We start from the raw sequence: 17,743 nt of genomic DNA, 5'->3' as shown, positions 1-17,743 counted from the left end.
TGATGGTGAATAAGACCACTAGTTTCAAGAGAAACGGCAAAGCCAAGAAGGGTAATTCAAAGAAGAGCGGCAAGCCTATTGCCAATCCGACGAAGAAACCCAAAGCTGGACCTAAGCGTGAAATAGAGTGTTACTATTGCAAGGGTATGGGTCACTGGAAGCGACAATTGCCCCAAGTATCTGGCTGATAAGAAGACGGCCAAAGAAAAATCAGGTATATTTGATATACATGTTATTGATGTGTACTTAACCGGCTCTCGTAGTAGTGCCTGGGTATTCGATACGGGTTCTGTTGCTCATATTTGCAACTCAAAACAGGAACTGCGGAATAGACGAAGGCTGGCGAAAGATGAAGTGACGATGCGCGTAGGAAATGGTTCCAAGGTTGATGCAATCGCCGTCGGCACAGTTTCACTTCAGTTACCATCGGGATTAGTTATGAACTTGAATCATTGTTATTTTGTGCCTGCGCTAAGCATGAACATTATATCTGGATCTTGTTTATTGCGAGACGGTTATTCTTTTAAGTCAGAGAATAATGGTTGTTCTATTTCTATGAGCAACATCTTTTATGGTCAGGCACCCAATGTGAGAGGATTGTTCATATTGAATCTTGATAGTGATACACACATACATAACATTGAGACCAAAAGAGTTAGAGTTAACAATGATAGCGCCATATTTTTGTGGCACTACCGCTTAGGTCATATTGGTGTAAAGCGCATGAAGAAACTCCATGCCGATGGACTTTTGGAGTCACTTGACTTTGATTCACTTGACACGTGCGAACCATGCCTCATGGGCAAGATGACTAAAACTCCGTTCTCCGGAACAATGGAGCGTGCAAGTGACTTGTTGGAAATCATACATACCGATGTGTGTGGTCCGAGGAGCGTAGAGGCACGTGGCGGCTATCGTTATTTTCTCACCTTCACTGACGATTTAAGTAGATATGGTTATGTCTACTTAATGAAGCACAAGTCTGAAACATTTGAAAAGTTCAAGCAATTTCAGAGTGAAGTTGAAAATCATCGTAACAAGAAGATCAAGTTCCTACGGTCTGATCCTGGGGGTGAATATCCGAGTTTCGAGTTTGGTGCTCACTTAAGACAATGTGGAATTATTTCACAATTGACACCGCCTGGAACACCACAGTGTAATGGTGTGTCCGAACGTCGTAATCGTACTTTATTAGAGATGGTGCGATCTATGATGTCTCTTACCGATTTGCTGTTATCATTTTCGGGTTATGCATTAGAAACAGCCGCATTGACTTTAAATAGGGCACCATCAAAATCCATTGACACGACACCATACGAAATGTGGTATGGCAAAACGTCAAAGTTGTCGTTTCTTCAAGTTTGGGGATGTGATGCTTATGTCAAAAAACTTCAGCCTGAAAAGCTGGAACCCAAAGCGGAAAAGTGCCTCTTCATAGGTTACCCAAAAGAGACAGTTGGGTACACCTTCTATCTCAAATCCGAGGGCAAAGTGTTTGTTGCTAAAAACGGAGCTTTTCTCGAGAAGGAGTTTCTCTCGAGAGAATTGAGTTCGAGGAAGATAGAACTTGACGAGGTTGTCGAACCTCTCATCCCTCTGGATGGTGGCGCAGGGCAAGGGGAAACCTCCGTCGTTGCGACACCGGTTGAGGAGTAAGTTAATGATGATGATCATGAAACTCCGGTTCAAGTTTCTGTCGAACCACGCAGGTCGACGAGACCACGTGCTGCTCCAGAGTGGTACGGTAATCCCGTCTTATCAATGATGTTGTTAGACAACAATGAACCTGCAAATTATGAAGAAGCAATGGTGGGCCCAGATTCCAACAAATGGCTAGAAGCCATGAAGTCCGAGATAGGATCCATGTATGAGAACAAAGTGTGGACTTTGGAAGTACTACCTGAGGGCCGCAAGGCTATTCAGAACAAATGGATCTTTAAGAGGAAAACGGACGCTGACGGCAGTGTGACCGTTTATAAAGATCGACTTGTGGCAAAGGGTTTTTCACAAGTTCAAGGAGTTGACTACGATGAGACATTCTCACCCGTAGCGATGCTTAAGTCCGTCAGAATCACGTTAGCAATAGCTGCATTTTTCGATTATGAAATCTCGCAGATGGATGTCAAAACGGCGTTCCTTAACGGTTTCCTTAAGGAAGAGTTGTATATGATGCAAACCGAAGGTTTTGTCGATCCTAAGAATGCTAACAAGGTGTGCAAGCTCCAGCGATCCATTTATGGACTGGTGCAAGCATCTCGGAGTTGGAACAAACGCTTTGATGAGGTGATCAAAGGATTTGGGTTTATACAAGTGGTTGGAGAATCCTATATTTACAAGAAAGTGAGTGGGAGCTCTGTGGCGTTTCTAATATTATATGTGGATGACATATTGCTGATTGGAAACAACGTGGAGTTCTTGGAGAGCATAAAGGATTACTGGAATAAAAGTTTCTCTATGAAGGACCTAGGCGAAGCTGCTTACATTCTAGGCATTAAGATCTACAGGGATAGATCAAAACGCCTGATAGGACTTTCACAAAGCACATACCTTGATAAAGTTTTGAAGAGGTTCAAAATGGAACAGTCCAAGAAAGGGTTCTTGCCAGTTTTACAAGGTACGAGATTGAGTAAGACTCAGTGCCCAGCAACTGATGAGGATAGAGAGCATATGCGCTCCATCCCCTATGCTTCAGCCGTAGGTTCTATCATGTATGCAATGTTGTGCACTAGACCGGATGTTAGCCTGGCCATAAGTATGGCAGGTAGGTTCCAGAGTAATTCAGGAGTGGATCACTGGATGGCGGTCAAGAATATCCTGAAGTACCTGAAAAGGACTAAGGAGATGTTTCTCGTGTATGGAGATGACGAAGAGCTCGCCGTAAAAGGTTACGTCGATGCAAGCTTTGACACAGATCCGGACGGCTCTAAGTCGCAAACCGGATACATATTTATTCTTAATGGGGGTGCAGTAAGCTGGTGCAGTTCCAAGCAGAGCGTCGTAGAAGATTCTACATGTGAAGCGGAGTATATGGCTGCATCGGAGGCGGCTAAGGAGGGTGTCTGGATGAAGCAGTTCATGACGGTTCTTGGAGTGGTGCCAAGCGCACTGAATCCAATAACCTTGTTCTATGACAACACGGGTGCCATTGCCCTAGCAAAGGAACCACGGTTTCACAAGAAGTCCAGACACATCAAACGACGCTTCAACCTCATTCGCGACTACGTCGAAGGGGAGGACGTAAATATATGCAAAGTGCACACGGATCTGAATGTAGCAGACCCGCTGACTAAACCTCTTCCACGGGGAAAGCATGATCAACACCAGAACTGTATGGGTGTTAGATTTATTACAATGTAATTCGCATGATGATGTGAGGGCTAGATTATTTACTCTAGTGCAAGTGGGAGACTGTTGGAATTATTCCCTAGAGGCAATAATAAATACAGTTATTATTATAATTCCTGTATCAAGACAATCATTTATTATCCATGCTATAATGTCATTGAATGCAGACTTATATACATGTGTGGATACATAGACAAAACACTGTCCCTAGCAAGCCGCTAGTTGGCTAGCCAGTTGATCAAAGATAGTCAGTGTCTTCTGATTATGAAGAAGGTGTTGTTGCTTGATAATTGGATCACGTCATTAGGACAATCACGTGATGGACTAGACCCAAACTAATAGACGTAGCATGTTGATCGTGTCATTTCATTGCTACTGTTTTCTGCGTGTCAAGTATTTGTTCCTATAACCATGAGATCATATAACTCACTAACACCGGAGGAATACTTTGTGTGTATCAAACGTCGCAACATAACTGGGTGACTATAAAGATGCTCTACAGGTATCTCGAAAGGTGTTCTTGAGTTAGTATGGATCAAGACTGGGATTTGTCACTCCGTGTGACGGAGAGGTATCTCGGGGCCCACTCGGTAATACAACATCACACACAAGCCTTGCAAGCAATGTGACTTAGTGTAAGTTGCGGGATCTTGTATTGCGGAATGAGTAAAGAGACTTGCCGGGAAACGAGATTGAAATAGGTATGCGGATAGTGACGATCGAATCTCGGGCAAGTAACATACCGAAGGACAAAGGGAATGACATACGGGATTATATGAATCCTTGGCACTGAGGTTCAAACGATAAGATCTTCGTAGAATATGTAGGATCCAGTATGGGCATCCAGGTCCCGCTATAGGATATTGACCGAGGAGTCTCTCGGGTCATGTCTACGTAGTTCTCGAACCCGCAGTGTCTACACACTTAAGGTTCGACGTTGTTTTATGCGTATTTGAGTTATATGCTTAGTTACCGAATGTTGTTCGGAGTCCCGGATGAGATCACGGACGTCACGAGGGTTTCCGGAATGGTCCAAAAATGAAGATTGATATATAGGATGACCTCATTTGATTACCGAAAGGTTTTCGGAGTTACCGGGAATGTACCGGGAATGACGAATGGGTTCCGGGAGTTCACCGGGGCGGGCAACCCACCCCGGGGAAGCCCATAGGCATTAGGGGTGCCGCACCAGCCCTTAGTAGGCTGGTGGGACAGCCCAAAAGAGCCCTATGCGCATTGGAAGAAAAATCAAAGAGAAAAGAAAAAAAAGGAGGAGGTGGGAAAGGGAAGAAGGACTCCACCTTCCAAACCTAGTAGAACTCGGTTTGGGGGGGGGGACCTTCCCCCTTGGCTCGGCCGACCCCCTTGGGAGTCCTTGGACCCCAAGGCAAGGCTCCCCTCTCCCTCCTATATATAGTGGGGTTTTAGGGCTGATTTGAAACAACTTTGCCACGGCAGCCCGACCACATATCTCCACGGTTTTACCTCTAGATCACGTTTCTGCGGAGCTCGGGCGGAGCCCTGCTGAGACGAGATCATCACCAACCTCTGGAGTGCCGTCACGCTGCCGGAGAACTCTTCTACCTCTCCGTCTCTCTTGCTGGATCAAGAAGGCCGAGATCATCGTCGAGCTGTACGTGTGCTGAACGCGGAGGTGCCGTCCGTTCGGCACTAGATCGTGGGACTGATCGTGGGATAGTTCGCGGGGCGGATCGAGGGACGTGAGGACGTTCCACTACATCAACCGCGTTCACTAACGCTTCTGCTGCACGGTCTACAAGGGTACGTAGATCACACATCCCCTCTCGTAGATGGACATCACCTTGATAGGTCTTCGTGCGCGTAGGAAATTTTTTGTTTCCCATGCGACGTTCCCCAACACAATAATGGGGATTTTGTTCTGATTCTTCTCACCCATGCCGTTGTATACCACAATATACCTGGAAGAATTGCAAATGGGGCAATAGTTCAAGGCTGCATACTCAAGCCTAAATAAGGCACATCCATTCTCACAGGCATGTATCTTCTCATAGGGCATCTTAAGTACACGGAGGATTTTCTCTGATTGGTACAGGTTTGCAGGCAGTACATGGCCTTTGGGTAGAAAGCGTCCAAATATCGTCATTATCGCGTCGTAGCATTCTCTGCCTAGGTTGAATTGAGCCTTCAGAGCCATTACTTGTGCGATGGCATCCAGCTGACAAAGCTCAGTTTTCTCGTGGAGAGGACGTTCTGAAGACTCCAGCATTTCATAGAAGGCCTTTGCATATTCCTCCATCTCATCGTCCGAATCACGAGCATCATCAAAGTCTTGCACCATGTCTTCAATCCCGGTACCATGCTCGTCGGTGCGACGACGAATCACCTCAGCTCTGGACGTTGGTCAGACTCACCATGAAAAGTCCACACCGTATAATTAGGCGTAAAACCCCACTTCTGCAGGTGTTTACCCATTTCAAACTCTGTCTTCTTTTTCCAGTTGTCGTAGTTGGGACAGGGGCACCATGTTTTATGCTGGCCATTTGCAAATGCGGCTCTCACAAACCCCCTGGTTTTTGTTAACCATTCATGGGTCATGTCTTTCTAACTAGGGTGACTAGTGTACATCCAAGCACGATCACTCATGTTGCCTAGCTACCTATGGGGCACAAGAAATAAATATATAATTCATCATCTATATTCATACGCTAATCAAGTTTGTCATTTTTATTACGTCCATGCAACCTACACGCTAATAGGTAAAGATAGGTCCTAATCCCACCCGAGTATGTGTAGACTGGGTTCGTTTTCCCATGTTCTGCTCCAGATGCGACGCATAATTTCGGCAGCACCTCCCCACTGTTCTCCTGATACACGTCTCGGCAATAAGCAGAGAGGATGTGTACCAGGAGAACAACAGGGGAGGCACTGATGAAATTCCGCATCAGATCTGGAGCACAGCATACGGGAAAACAAACCCAATCTACACATACTCGGGCTGTCCATGGATAATGTTGGACAATTCAAAAGGATGGCGGTTATAAATATGCAAAGAAATGCATATTTATAGATGTCTCCCTTTCGAACGGGAGACGCATACTGGTCACGCATACTTATGATTGAAGAATACTATAGCTAGCAAGTTTCATCGGCACGAAGACCGGGACAGAGCAAATTAAGGGGGTAGGAGGAGAAGTCATTTGTGCTCACCAACAAACGCAAGGGCAGAGCTCGTCCAATGCACGTGGAGGTCGTCGAACAACTGCACATTGAAATTCACCCGATCAACACAAATATGATGTTTTTACAATTAACATAATTGGAAAATATGTGACCTAACTCATAATTTACAAAATTATGACCCCGTCGGCTTAGTGGCGGCGATGGTCGGTGGTGTCAGGTGTCGGTGGCGTCGATGGTCGGTGGTGTCGGGTGTTGGTGGCGTCGGCGGTCGGGGATTAGTTGTGTCGGTGATCGGGGGTTAGTGTTGTCGGGGGTCGAGGATCACTGGCGTCGGGGGTTGGGGTCTCTTTGGTCAACAAGAGGCCGAAGAGGTGTCGGGGGTCGGGGGTTGGGGGTCAATGGTGTCGGGGGTCGGGGTAGGGGGCCGGGGGTCGAGGGTCAGGAGCGTCGGGGGTCGGGGGTCGAGGGTCAGTGGCGTCGGCAGTCGACGGTCAATGGCATCGGGCGTCGGGGGTCGAGGGTCGAGGGTCAGTGGCTTTTGTAGTCGAGGGTCAATGGCGTCGGGCATCGGGGGTCGGGGGTTAGTGGAGTCGGGGGTCAGGAGTCGGGGGTCGGGGGTCAGTGGTGTCGCGCGTCGGGGGTCGGGAGTCGGGTCTCATTGGCGTCGGAGGTCGGGGGTCGAGGGTCTGGGGTTGGTGGTGTCGGGCGTCGGGGGTCGTGGGCCGGGGGTCGGGGGTCGGGGTCCTTTTCTTTCTTCTTCTCCTCTCTCCTCTTCTTCTTCTTCTTCTTGATCATCTTATTATTATTCTTCTTCTTCTTTCTCCTCCTACTCCTCCTCCTCCTCCTCCTCCTCTTCTTCTTTCTTTTATCTTTCTCCTCCTTTCCTCTTTCTTCTTCTTCTTTTTCTTCTTTTTCCTTTTTCTTCTAGTTTATTATTCTCTTATTTTCTTCTAAGTTTATTTTTCTATCTATTGTTTTCTTCTCTATCTACTTTTTCTACCTAATAAACTAACTATCTAATTTCACATAAAAAACGGGGCTCTAAATATCCAAAAAGAACCTATAAGTAAAGCAAACTTCTACTTTATTATATAACTTCAAACATGTGTTATTTAATATATTATCTGTATAACTATCGTATACAAACTCTTTTCAGCTCCGGGATCACACCTCCTTGTGGGATACATGATTGATGATTCTTACTGTTTTCTAAAACATACACAAGTAACATGAATCAACTTACTTACACTCTTTTCAACAATACACAAGTATCATCATGAAGGAATTCCACAATATAACCAACTCACTCTTTTCAACTTACTGTGTAATAAAATCCAGCCTCCTATGAACAATTTAAGCTGAGAAAAAACAGGAAATGAAGAAAAAAAGAAAAAAAAAATTACCTGAAGTGGCGCCCCTTTGCGGGGAGGAGGGGAGCGGGGAGAGCCGGTAGTCGGCGGCGGGGAGGAGGGCCGCGGGGAGGAGGGCAGTGGGAGGAGGGGCAGTGGGAGGAGGACAGTGGGAGGAGGGCTGTGGGAGGAGGGCCGCGGGGAGGAGGGCAGTGGGAGGAGGGGCGGGCGAGCTCTGGCCGTGGGGGTGGCGCCCCTTTGCGGGGAGGAGGGGAGCGGGGAGAACCCGTAGTCGGCGGCGGGGAGGAGGGCCGCGGGGAGGAGGGCCGCAGGGAGGAGGCCGCAGGGAGGAGGGCGGCGGCGGTGGGCCGGAGCAGTGAAAGGGGTGGTGGCGGTGGCGTTGTAGGGGGCAGGGGCGCGCGCGAGATGACAGGAGATCGACGGGGAGCGTGCCATTAGGGGAGCGGGGGTGGGGGCTGGGTGCCGTTAGGGGGAGCCCCCCTTTGCCGTCTGCAGAAGCTGGGAGGCGCACGACAAAGGGGTGGTTGGGTGGGGTGGGCTTCGGCCGTTAGGGGGAGCCCCCCTTTGCCGTCCGGGTTTTCTTTGCCGTCCGCCTCCGGGCCCTTTGCCATGCGTCAGCAGACGGCAAAGACGTGGCCGATGGCAAATAAAACCTTTGCCATCAGCAACCTCTTTGCGGTCTGCTTTGTGCCAGCTGACGGCAAAGAAGATCTTTGCCATGCGTCAGCAGACGGCAAAGGCACGACAGACGACAAATTTATCAATTCCAGTAGTGATTGTTGGATCGAAGCGGCTCGGACCAACATTACTCGTAAACTTACGAGAGACTGGTTTCATCGCTACGAGTAACTCCGTTGCTCAAAGATGACCGGCGAGTGTCGGTTTCTCCAACTTTAGTTGAATCAGATTTGACCGAGGAGGTCCTTGGATGAGGTTAAATAGCAATTCATATATCTCCGTTGTGGTGTTTGCGTAAGTAAGATGCGATCCTACTAGATACCCATGGTCACCACGTAAAACGTGCAACAACAATTAGAGGACGTCTAACTTGTTTTTCCAGGGTATGCTTGTGATGTGATATGGCCAACGATGTGATGTGATATATTGGATGTATGAGATGATCATGTTGTAATAGTTAATATCGACTTGCACGTCGATGGTACGGCAACTGGCAGGAGCCATAGGGTTGTCTTTAAACTAACGTTTGTGCTTGCAGATGTGTTTACTATATTGTTAGGACGTAGCTTTAGTAGTAATAGCATGAGTAGCACGACAACCCCGATGGCGACATGTTGATGGAGATCATGGTGTGACGCCGGTGACAAGAAGATCGTGCCGGTGCTTTGGTGATGGAGATCAAGAAGCACATGATGATGACCATATCATGTCATTTATGAATTGCATGTGATGTTAATCCTTTATGCACCTTATCTTGCTTAGAACAACGGTAGCATTATGAGGTGATCTCTCACTAAAATTTCAAGACGAAATTGTGTTCTCCCCGACTGTGCACCGTTGCGACAGTTCTTTGTTTCGAGACACCACGTGATGATCGGGTGTGATAGACTCAACGTTCACATACAACGGGTGCCAAACAGTTGCACACGCGGAACACTCGGGTTAAGCTTGACGAGCCTAGCATGTGCAGACATGGCCTCGGAACACATGAGACCGAAAGGTCGAGCATGAATCGTATAGTTGATATGATTAGCATAGAAATGCTTACCACTAAAAGTATTCTCGACTCACGTGATGATCGGACTTGAGATAGTGGATTTGGATCATGTACCACTCAAATGACTAGAGAGATGTACTTTTTGAGTGGGAGTTCTTAAGTAATATGATTAATTGAACTAATTGTCATCAACATAGTCTAATGGTCTTTGCGAATTACGTTGTAGCTTGCTCTATAGCTCTACTATTTTTAATATGTTCCTAGAGAAAATTTAGTTGAAAGTTGATAGTAGCAAACATTGCGGAATGAGTCTGTAAAACTAAGGATTGTCCTCGTTGCTGCGCAGAAGGCTTATGTCCTTAATGCACCACTCAGTGTGCTGCACCTCGAGCGTCGTTTGTGGATGTTGTGAACATCCGACATACACGTTTGTGATGACTACGCAATAGTTCCGTGCAAAATACTTAATGGCTTAGAAGCGTGGCGCCGAAGACGTTTTGAAACGTCACGGAACATGAGTGATGTTCTAAAGAGATGAAATTGTGATTTCATGCTTGTGCCCTTGTTGAGAGGTATGAGACCTCCGACAAGATTCTTTGTCCATGAAGTAAAGGAGAAAAACTCAATCGTTGAGTGTGTGCTCAGATTGTGTGAGTACGACAATCACTTGAATCAAGTGGGAGTTAATCTTCCAGATGAGATAGTGATGGTTCTCCAAAGTCACTGCCACCAAGCTGTGAGAGCTTCGTGATGAACTGTAACATATCAAGGATAGATACAATGATCCTTGAGAGATTCGTGATGTATGCCACTGCGAAAGTAGAAATCAAGAAGGAGCATCAATGGTTGATGGTTAGTAAAACCACTAAGTTTCATGAAAGGCAAGGGCTAGAAGGGATACTTCGTGAAACAACAAAACAGTTGCTGCACTAATGAAGAGACCCAAGTCTAAACCCAAACCCGAGACTAAGTGCTTCTGTTATGAGGGGAACGGTCAGTGAGGCGGAGCTAGCCTAGATGCTTGGTAGATAAGTAGGCTGGCAAAGTCGAAAGTAGTATATTTGATATACATGATGTTGATGTGTGCTTTACTAGTACTCCTAGTAGCGCGAGGGTATTGGATACCGGTTCAGTTGCTAAGTGATTGGTAACACGAAATGAAAGCTACGGAATAAACGGAGACTAGCTAAAGGCGAGGTGACGATACGTGTTGGAAGTGTTTCCAAGGTTGATATGATCAAACATCGCACGCTCCCTCTATCATCGGGATTGGTGGTGAAACCCAAATAATTGTTATTTGGTGTTTGCGTTGAGCATGAACATGATTGGATCGTGTTTGTTGCAATACGATTATTCATTTAAAAGAATAACAATTATTCTATTTGCTTGAACAATTACCCTCAATGGTTTATTGAATCTCGATCGTAGTGTTACGCATGTTCATAATATTAGTGCCAAAAGATAAAAAGTATTAATGATAGTACCACTTAGTTGTGGCACTGCCACTGGAGTCATGTTGGTGTAAAGTGCATGAAGAAGCTCCATGTTGATGGATCGTTTGGACTCACTTGATTTTGAATCACTTGAGACATGCAAAACATGCCACATGAAACAAGTAGAGTAACTTGTTGGGAGTAATGCATTTTTTATGTTTGCAGTCCAATAAGTGCTAAGGCACGTAGTGGATATCATTATGTTCTTACTTCACTCACGATTTGAGTAGATACAGGGGTATTTACTTGATGAATCACAAGTCTGAAATGTTGAAAAGTTCAAAGCTATTTTAGAGTGAAGATCGTCGTGACAAGAGGATAAACAGTCTACGATATGATCATAGAGATGAATATCTGAGTTACGAGTTTTGCTACGCAGTTAAGACAATGTGGAAATTGTTTCGCAGTTCATGCCACCTGGAACACCATAGTGTGATGATTTGTCTGAACGTCTTAGCCACGGCCTATTTGATATGGTGGATACTATGATGTCTCGTGTCGAATTACCACTATTGTTTATGGGTTATGCATTAGAGACAACCGCATTCACTTTAAATAGGGCACCGCGTATTTCCGTTGAGATGACACAGTATAGACTAAGGTTTAGAGAAATCTAAGCTGTCGTTTCTTGAAAGTTTGGAGCTGCGATGCTTATGTGAAAAAGTTTCAGTCTGATAAGCTGGAACCCAAAGCGGATAAATGCATCTTCATAAGATATCCAAAACAGTTGGATACATCTCCTATCTCAGATCCGGAAGCAAAATGTTTGTTTCTAGAAACGGGTTCTTTCTTGAGGAAAGTTTCTCTCGAAAGAATTGAGTGGGAGGGTGATAGAACTTGATGAGGTTATTGAACCATCACTTCGACTAGTGTGTAGCAGGGGACAGGAAGTTGTTCCTGTGGCGCCTACACCAATTGAAGCAGAAGCTGATGATGGTGATCATTGAGCTTCGGATCAAGTTACTACAAACCTCGTAGGTCGACAAGGTCGCATACTACTACAGAGTGGTATGGTAACCCTGTCTTGGAGGTCATGTTGTTGAACAGTAATGAACCTACGAGCTGTGGAGAAGCGATGGTGGGCCCGGATTCCGACAAATGGCTGGAGGCCATGAAATCCGAGAGAGGATCCATGTATGAAAACAAAGTGTAGACTTTGGAAGAACTACTTGATGGTCGTAGGACGATTGAGTAAAGATGGATCTTTAAAAGGAAGACAGACGACGATGGTGGTAAGTCACTATTAAGAAAATCTCGACTTGTCGCAAAGATGTTTCTGACATGAGCAAATAGTTGACTATGGTGAGACTTTCTCACTCGTAGCGATGCTAAAAGTCTGTTAGAATTATGTTAGTAGTTGTTGCATTATTTTTGAAATATTGCACATAGGATGTCAAAACATTGTTTCCTCGACGGTTTCCTTAAGAAAACATTGTATGTGATACAACCAGAAGGTTTTGTCGATCCTAAAGATACTAACAAGTATGCAAGCTCCAGTGATCCTTCAATGGATTGGTGCAAGCATCTCGGAGTTGGAATATACACTTTGATGAGATGATCAAAGATTTTGGGTTTGTACAAGGTTTATGAAAAACTTGTATTTCCAAAGAAGTGAGTGGGAGCACTATAGAATTTCTGATAAGTATATGTGGTTGACATATTGTTAATCAGAAGTAATGTAGAATTTCTGTGAAGCATAAAAGGTTGTTTGAAAGGAGGTTTTCAAAGGAATACCTAGATTGAGCTACTTGAACATTGAGCATCAAGATCTATGGAGATAGATCAAAACGCTTAATAGAAGTTTCAACAAGATGCATGCCTTGACAAGTTTTTGAAGGAATTCGAAATAGATCAGCAAAGAAGTAGTTCTTGACTGTGTTGTAAGGTGTGAATTTGAGTAAGACTCAAAAACGACCACGGCAGTATAAAGAGAATAGACGAAGGTCGTCTTCTATGCCTTAGCCGTAGACTCTAAAGTATGCCATGCTGTGTACCGCACCTGATGTGTGCCTTGCAGCAAGTCTATTAAGAGGTACACAGAGTGATCCAGGATTGAATCACTGATCAGCGGTGAAAGTTATCCTTAGTAACTAAATAGACTAAGGAATTTTTCTCGATTATGGAGGTGGTTAAAGAGTTCGTCGTAAAGGGTTACGTCGATGCAAGCTTTGACACTAATCCGAATAACTATGAGTAGTGAAACGAATTCGTATAGTAGAGTAGATATTTGGAGCATTTCCGAATACCACGTAGTAGCAGCATCTATAAGATGACATAAAGATTTGTAAAGAACGCACGGATCTGAAAGTTTCAGAACCGTTGACTAAAACCTCTCTCACGAGAATGACGTGATCAGACCCCATAACTATATGGGTGTTGGATTCCTTGAAATAACATGGTGATGTGAACTAGATTATTGACTCTAGTGCAAGTGGGAGACTGTTGGAAATATGCTCTAGAGGCAATAATAATTAGTTATTATTATATTTCTTTGTTCATGATAATCGTTTATTATCCATGCTATAATTGTATTGATTGGAAACACAATACTTGTGTGGATACATAGACAAAACACTGTCCCTAGTAAGCCTCTAGTTGACTAGCTCGTTGGTCAAAGATGGTCAAGGTTTCCTGGCCATAGGCAAGTGTTGTTACTTGATAACGGGATCACATCATTAGGAGAATCATTTGATCGACTAGACCTAAACTAATAGACGTAGCATGTTGATCGTGTCATTTTGTTGCTACTGTTTTCTGCGTGTCAAGTATTTGTTCCTATGACCATGAGATCATATAACTCACTGACACCGGAGGAATGCTTTGTGTGTATCAAACGTCGCAACATAACTGGGTGACTATAAAGATGCTCTACAGGTATTTCCGAAGGTGTTCGTTGAGTTAGTATGGATCAAGACTGGGATTTGTCACTCCGTATGACGGAGAGGTATCTCGGGCCCCACTCGGTAATACAACATCACACACAAGCCTTGCAAGAAATTTGACTTAGTGTAAGTTGTGGGATCTTGTATTACGGAACGAGTAAAGAGACTAGCCGGTAAACGAGATTGAAATAGGTATGCGGATACTGACGATCGGATCTCGGGCAAGTAACATACCGAAGGACAAAGGGAATGACATACGGGATTATATGAATCCTTGGCACTGAGGTTCAAACGATAAGATCTTCGTAGAATATGTAGGATCCAATATGGGCATCCAGGTCCCGCTATTGGATATTGACCGAGGAGTCTCTCGGGTCATGTCTACATAGTTCTCGAATCCACAGGGTATGCACACTTAAGGTTCGACGTTGTTTTATGCGTATTTGAGTTATATGGTTGGTTACCGAATGTTGTTCGGAGTCCCGGATGAGATCACGGATGTCACGAGGGTTTCCGGAATGGTCCGGAAACAAAGATTGATATATAGGATGACCTCATTTGGTTACCGGAAGGTTTTCGTGCATTACCGGAAAAGTTTTCGGCTCATCGGTAGTGTACTGGGAGTGCCGGGAGGGGTGCCAGGGACCATCAGGAGGGGTGTCACGCCCCAAGGGGTCTCATGGGCTATGGGAAAAGATAAACCAGCCCCTAGTGTGCTGGAATAAGTTCCCACTAAGGCCCATAAGGTTTGAGAAGGAAAAAACACAAGGTGGAAAGAGTTTCCAAGTGGGAAGGTGGAATCCTACTCCAAGTAGGATTGGAGTAGGACTCCTCCACCTCCAATTTCGGCCAAACCTTTCGGTTTTGAGGCTGCCTCCTCCCCTCCCTCCCTCCTATATATACTGAGGTATTAGGGCTGATTTGAGACAACTTTGCCACGGCAGCCCGACCACATACCTCCACGGTTTTTCCTCTAGATCGCGTTTCTGCGGAGCTCGGGCGGAGCCCTGCTCAGATAAGATCACCGCCAACCTCCGGAGAGCCGTCACGCTGCCGGAGAACTCATCTACCTCTCTGTCTCTCTTGCTGGATCAAGAAGGCACGATCATCGTCGAGCTGTACGTGTGCTGAACGCGGAGGTGCCGTCCGTTCGACACTAGATCGGAGCGGATCGTGGGACGGCTCGCGGGACGGTTCATGGGACGGTTCGCGGGGCGGATCGAGGGACGTGAGGACGTTCCACTACATCAACCGCGTTTCTTAACGCTTCTGCTGTGTGATCTACAAGGGTAAGTAGATCGGAAATCCCCTCTCGTAGATGGACATCACCATGATAGGTCTTCGTGCGCGTAGGAATTTTTTTGTTTCCCATGCGACGTTCCCCAACAGAAATGTGGAGACATATATGGACGATATCGTAGTCAAGTCACGCAAAGGTTCCGACCTGCTGACTGACTTGGCAGAAACATTCGCCAACCTACGTAGGTACGATATCAAGCTCAACCCAGCCAGGTGTTCATTCGGTGTTCCCAGCGGGAAGTTACTCGGTTTCTTCGTTTCCGAACGAGGGATCGATGTCAACCCCGAAATGATTGGGACCATTGTTCGAATGGAGCGGCCGGTAAGAGTACATGACGTACAAAAGCTCATAGGTTGCCTAGCGGCTTTGAGCAGGTTTATCGCTCGACTCGGCGAGAAGGTGTTACCTCTGTACCGACTCATTAAGAAGTCGGATACCTTCGAGTGGACAGACGAAGCCCAAACCGCTTCGACGACCTCAAAGCCCTGCTTTCCACCCAGCCGGTTCTTACTGCCCAGCTCAGTAAAGAACCCCTTCTTCTGTACATCGCGGCTACAAATCAAGTCATCAGCACCGTTCTGACAGTCAAACGCGAAGAAGAAGGCAAAGCGTACAAGGTTCAGCGGCCAGTATATTATGTTTCCGAAGTCCTGACTCCTTCCAAGAAGAGGTATCCCCATTATCATAAGCTTATTTATGGGATCTACATGACTGCAAAGAAGGTGGCTCATTATTTCCAAGATCACTCGGTATCTGTCATATCTGATGCTCCGTTGTCGGAAATTCTCCACAATCGGGACGCATCAGGCCGAGTGGCAAAGTGGGCAATGGAGATGCTATACTGCGACATCAAGTTCGAAGCCAACAAAACTATAAAGTCTCAAGCTCTTGCTGACTTCATAGCAGAATGGGTAGAACAACAGCAACCGACTCACATCTACTCGACTCATTGGACCATGTTCTTCGATGGGTCCAAGATGTTGAATGGCTCCGGCGCCGGCGTAGTGCTCATATCCCCGAAAGGTGATAAACTCAAGTATGTGTTGCAGATCCATTTTGATTCTTCCAACAACGAAGCAGAGTACGAAGCTCTCCTTTACGGGTTGCGCATGGCCATCACACTCGGCGTCCGTCGCCTGATGGTCTATGGCGACTCAGATCTAGAGGTTAATCAAGTAATGAAGGAGTGGGATGTAAGGAACCCCACCATGACTGCATACTGCAACGCAATAAGAAAGCTCGAAAAGAAGTTCGAAGATCTGGAACTTCACCATGTTCCCCAACTGAAAAACCAAGCAGCAGATGAATTGGCAAAACTTGGATCCACACGGAGACCTGTCCCGAGTGATGTCTGCCTCGAGCACCTACACCTCCCCTCGGTAAAAGAAGATTCTTTTACAGAGGAACCTGTGCAACCGAAGAGCTCAACAGATCAGACTGAAGTGGAGGTTCCCGCTGTGGTTGACCTGGTCATGGAGATTCTAGTTGTCATTCCCGAATGGACTGTGCCATTCATTGCGTACATCCTGAGGCAAGAGTTACCGGAAGACGAGGTCCAAGCTAGGCAGATCGTTCGCAGGTCGAAGTCCTTCACCGTCGTTGATGACCAGTTATACAGAGGAAGTGTTTCAGGCGTCCTTCAGCAGTGTATCTCTACGGAGGAGGGTCGGTTAATTTTGAAAGAAATTCACTCGGGAACCTGCGGCCATCATGCCTCCGCAAGGGCAATCGTCGCCAAAGCATTCAGAGCTGGCTTTTTCTGGTTGCAGACGAATGAAATGGCAAAATATATAGTCGACCATTGCGAAGGTTGTCAGTTCTATTCAAACAAGTCCCACAAGCCAACGTCCGCGCTGAGGACAATTCCCCTTTCTTGGCCATTCGTCGTGTGGGGATTAGATACAGTCGGACCATTCAGAACAGGCCAAGGAGGATTCACCCATCTGCTGGTAGCAGTCAACAAGTTTACCAAGTGGATTGAAGCCAAGCCAATCAAGAAGCTTGATGCCCTTACGGCCATCAAATTTATCACAGACATCATCACCAGATACGGGGTTCCACACAGCATAATCACCGACAATGGCACAAAGTTTGACTCGGACAGGTTCAAAGGTTTTTGCGCAGGCCAAGGTATCCGAGTGGATTTTGCATCCATTGCGCACCCCAAACAAATGGACAAGCGGAGCGGGCGAATGGACTCATTCTTCAAGGGTTGAAGCCTCGACTCCTGAGGGAAGTTGGACATGCCGCCAGTGCATGGGTCACCGAGCTGCCTTCGGTGCTGTGGGGCCTCCGAACAACTCCGAATAGATCGACATGACGATCGCTGTTTTTCCTCGTTTATGGAGCAGAGGCAGTCCTTCCGAGTGACTTGCTTCACAACTCTCCACGAGTCGAACTCTTCTCCGAAGCCGAAGCAGAGCAAGCTAGGCAAGACGGCGTAGACCTCTTAGAAGAGGAGCACGAGATGGCATTGATCCGTTCAACAATTTATCAGCAAGATCTGCGGCGATTTC

The sequence above is a fragment of the Hordeum vulgare genome, chromosome 1H (assembly GCF_904849725.1).
Source record: "Hordeum vulgare subsp. vulgare chromosome 1H, MorexV3_pseudomolecules_assembly, whole genome shotgun sequence".
Lineage (NCBI taxonomy): Eukaryota > Viridiplantae > Streptophyta > Magnoliopsida > Poales > Poaceae > Hordeum > Hordeum vulgare.
This window is presented reverse-complemented; position numbering follows the sequence as displayed.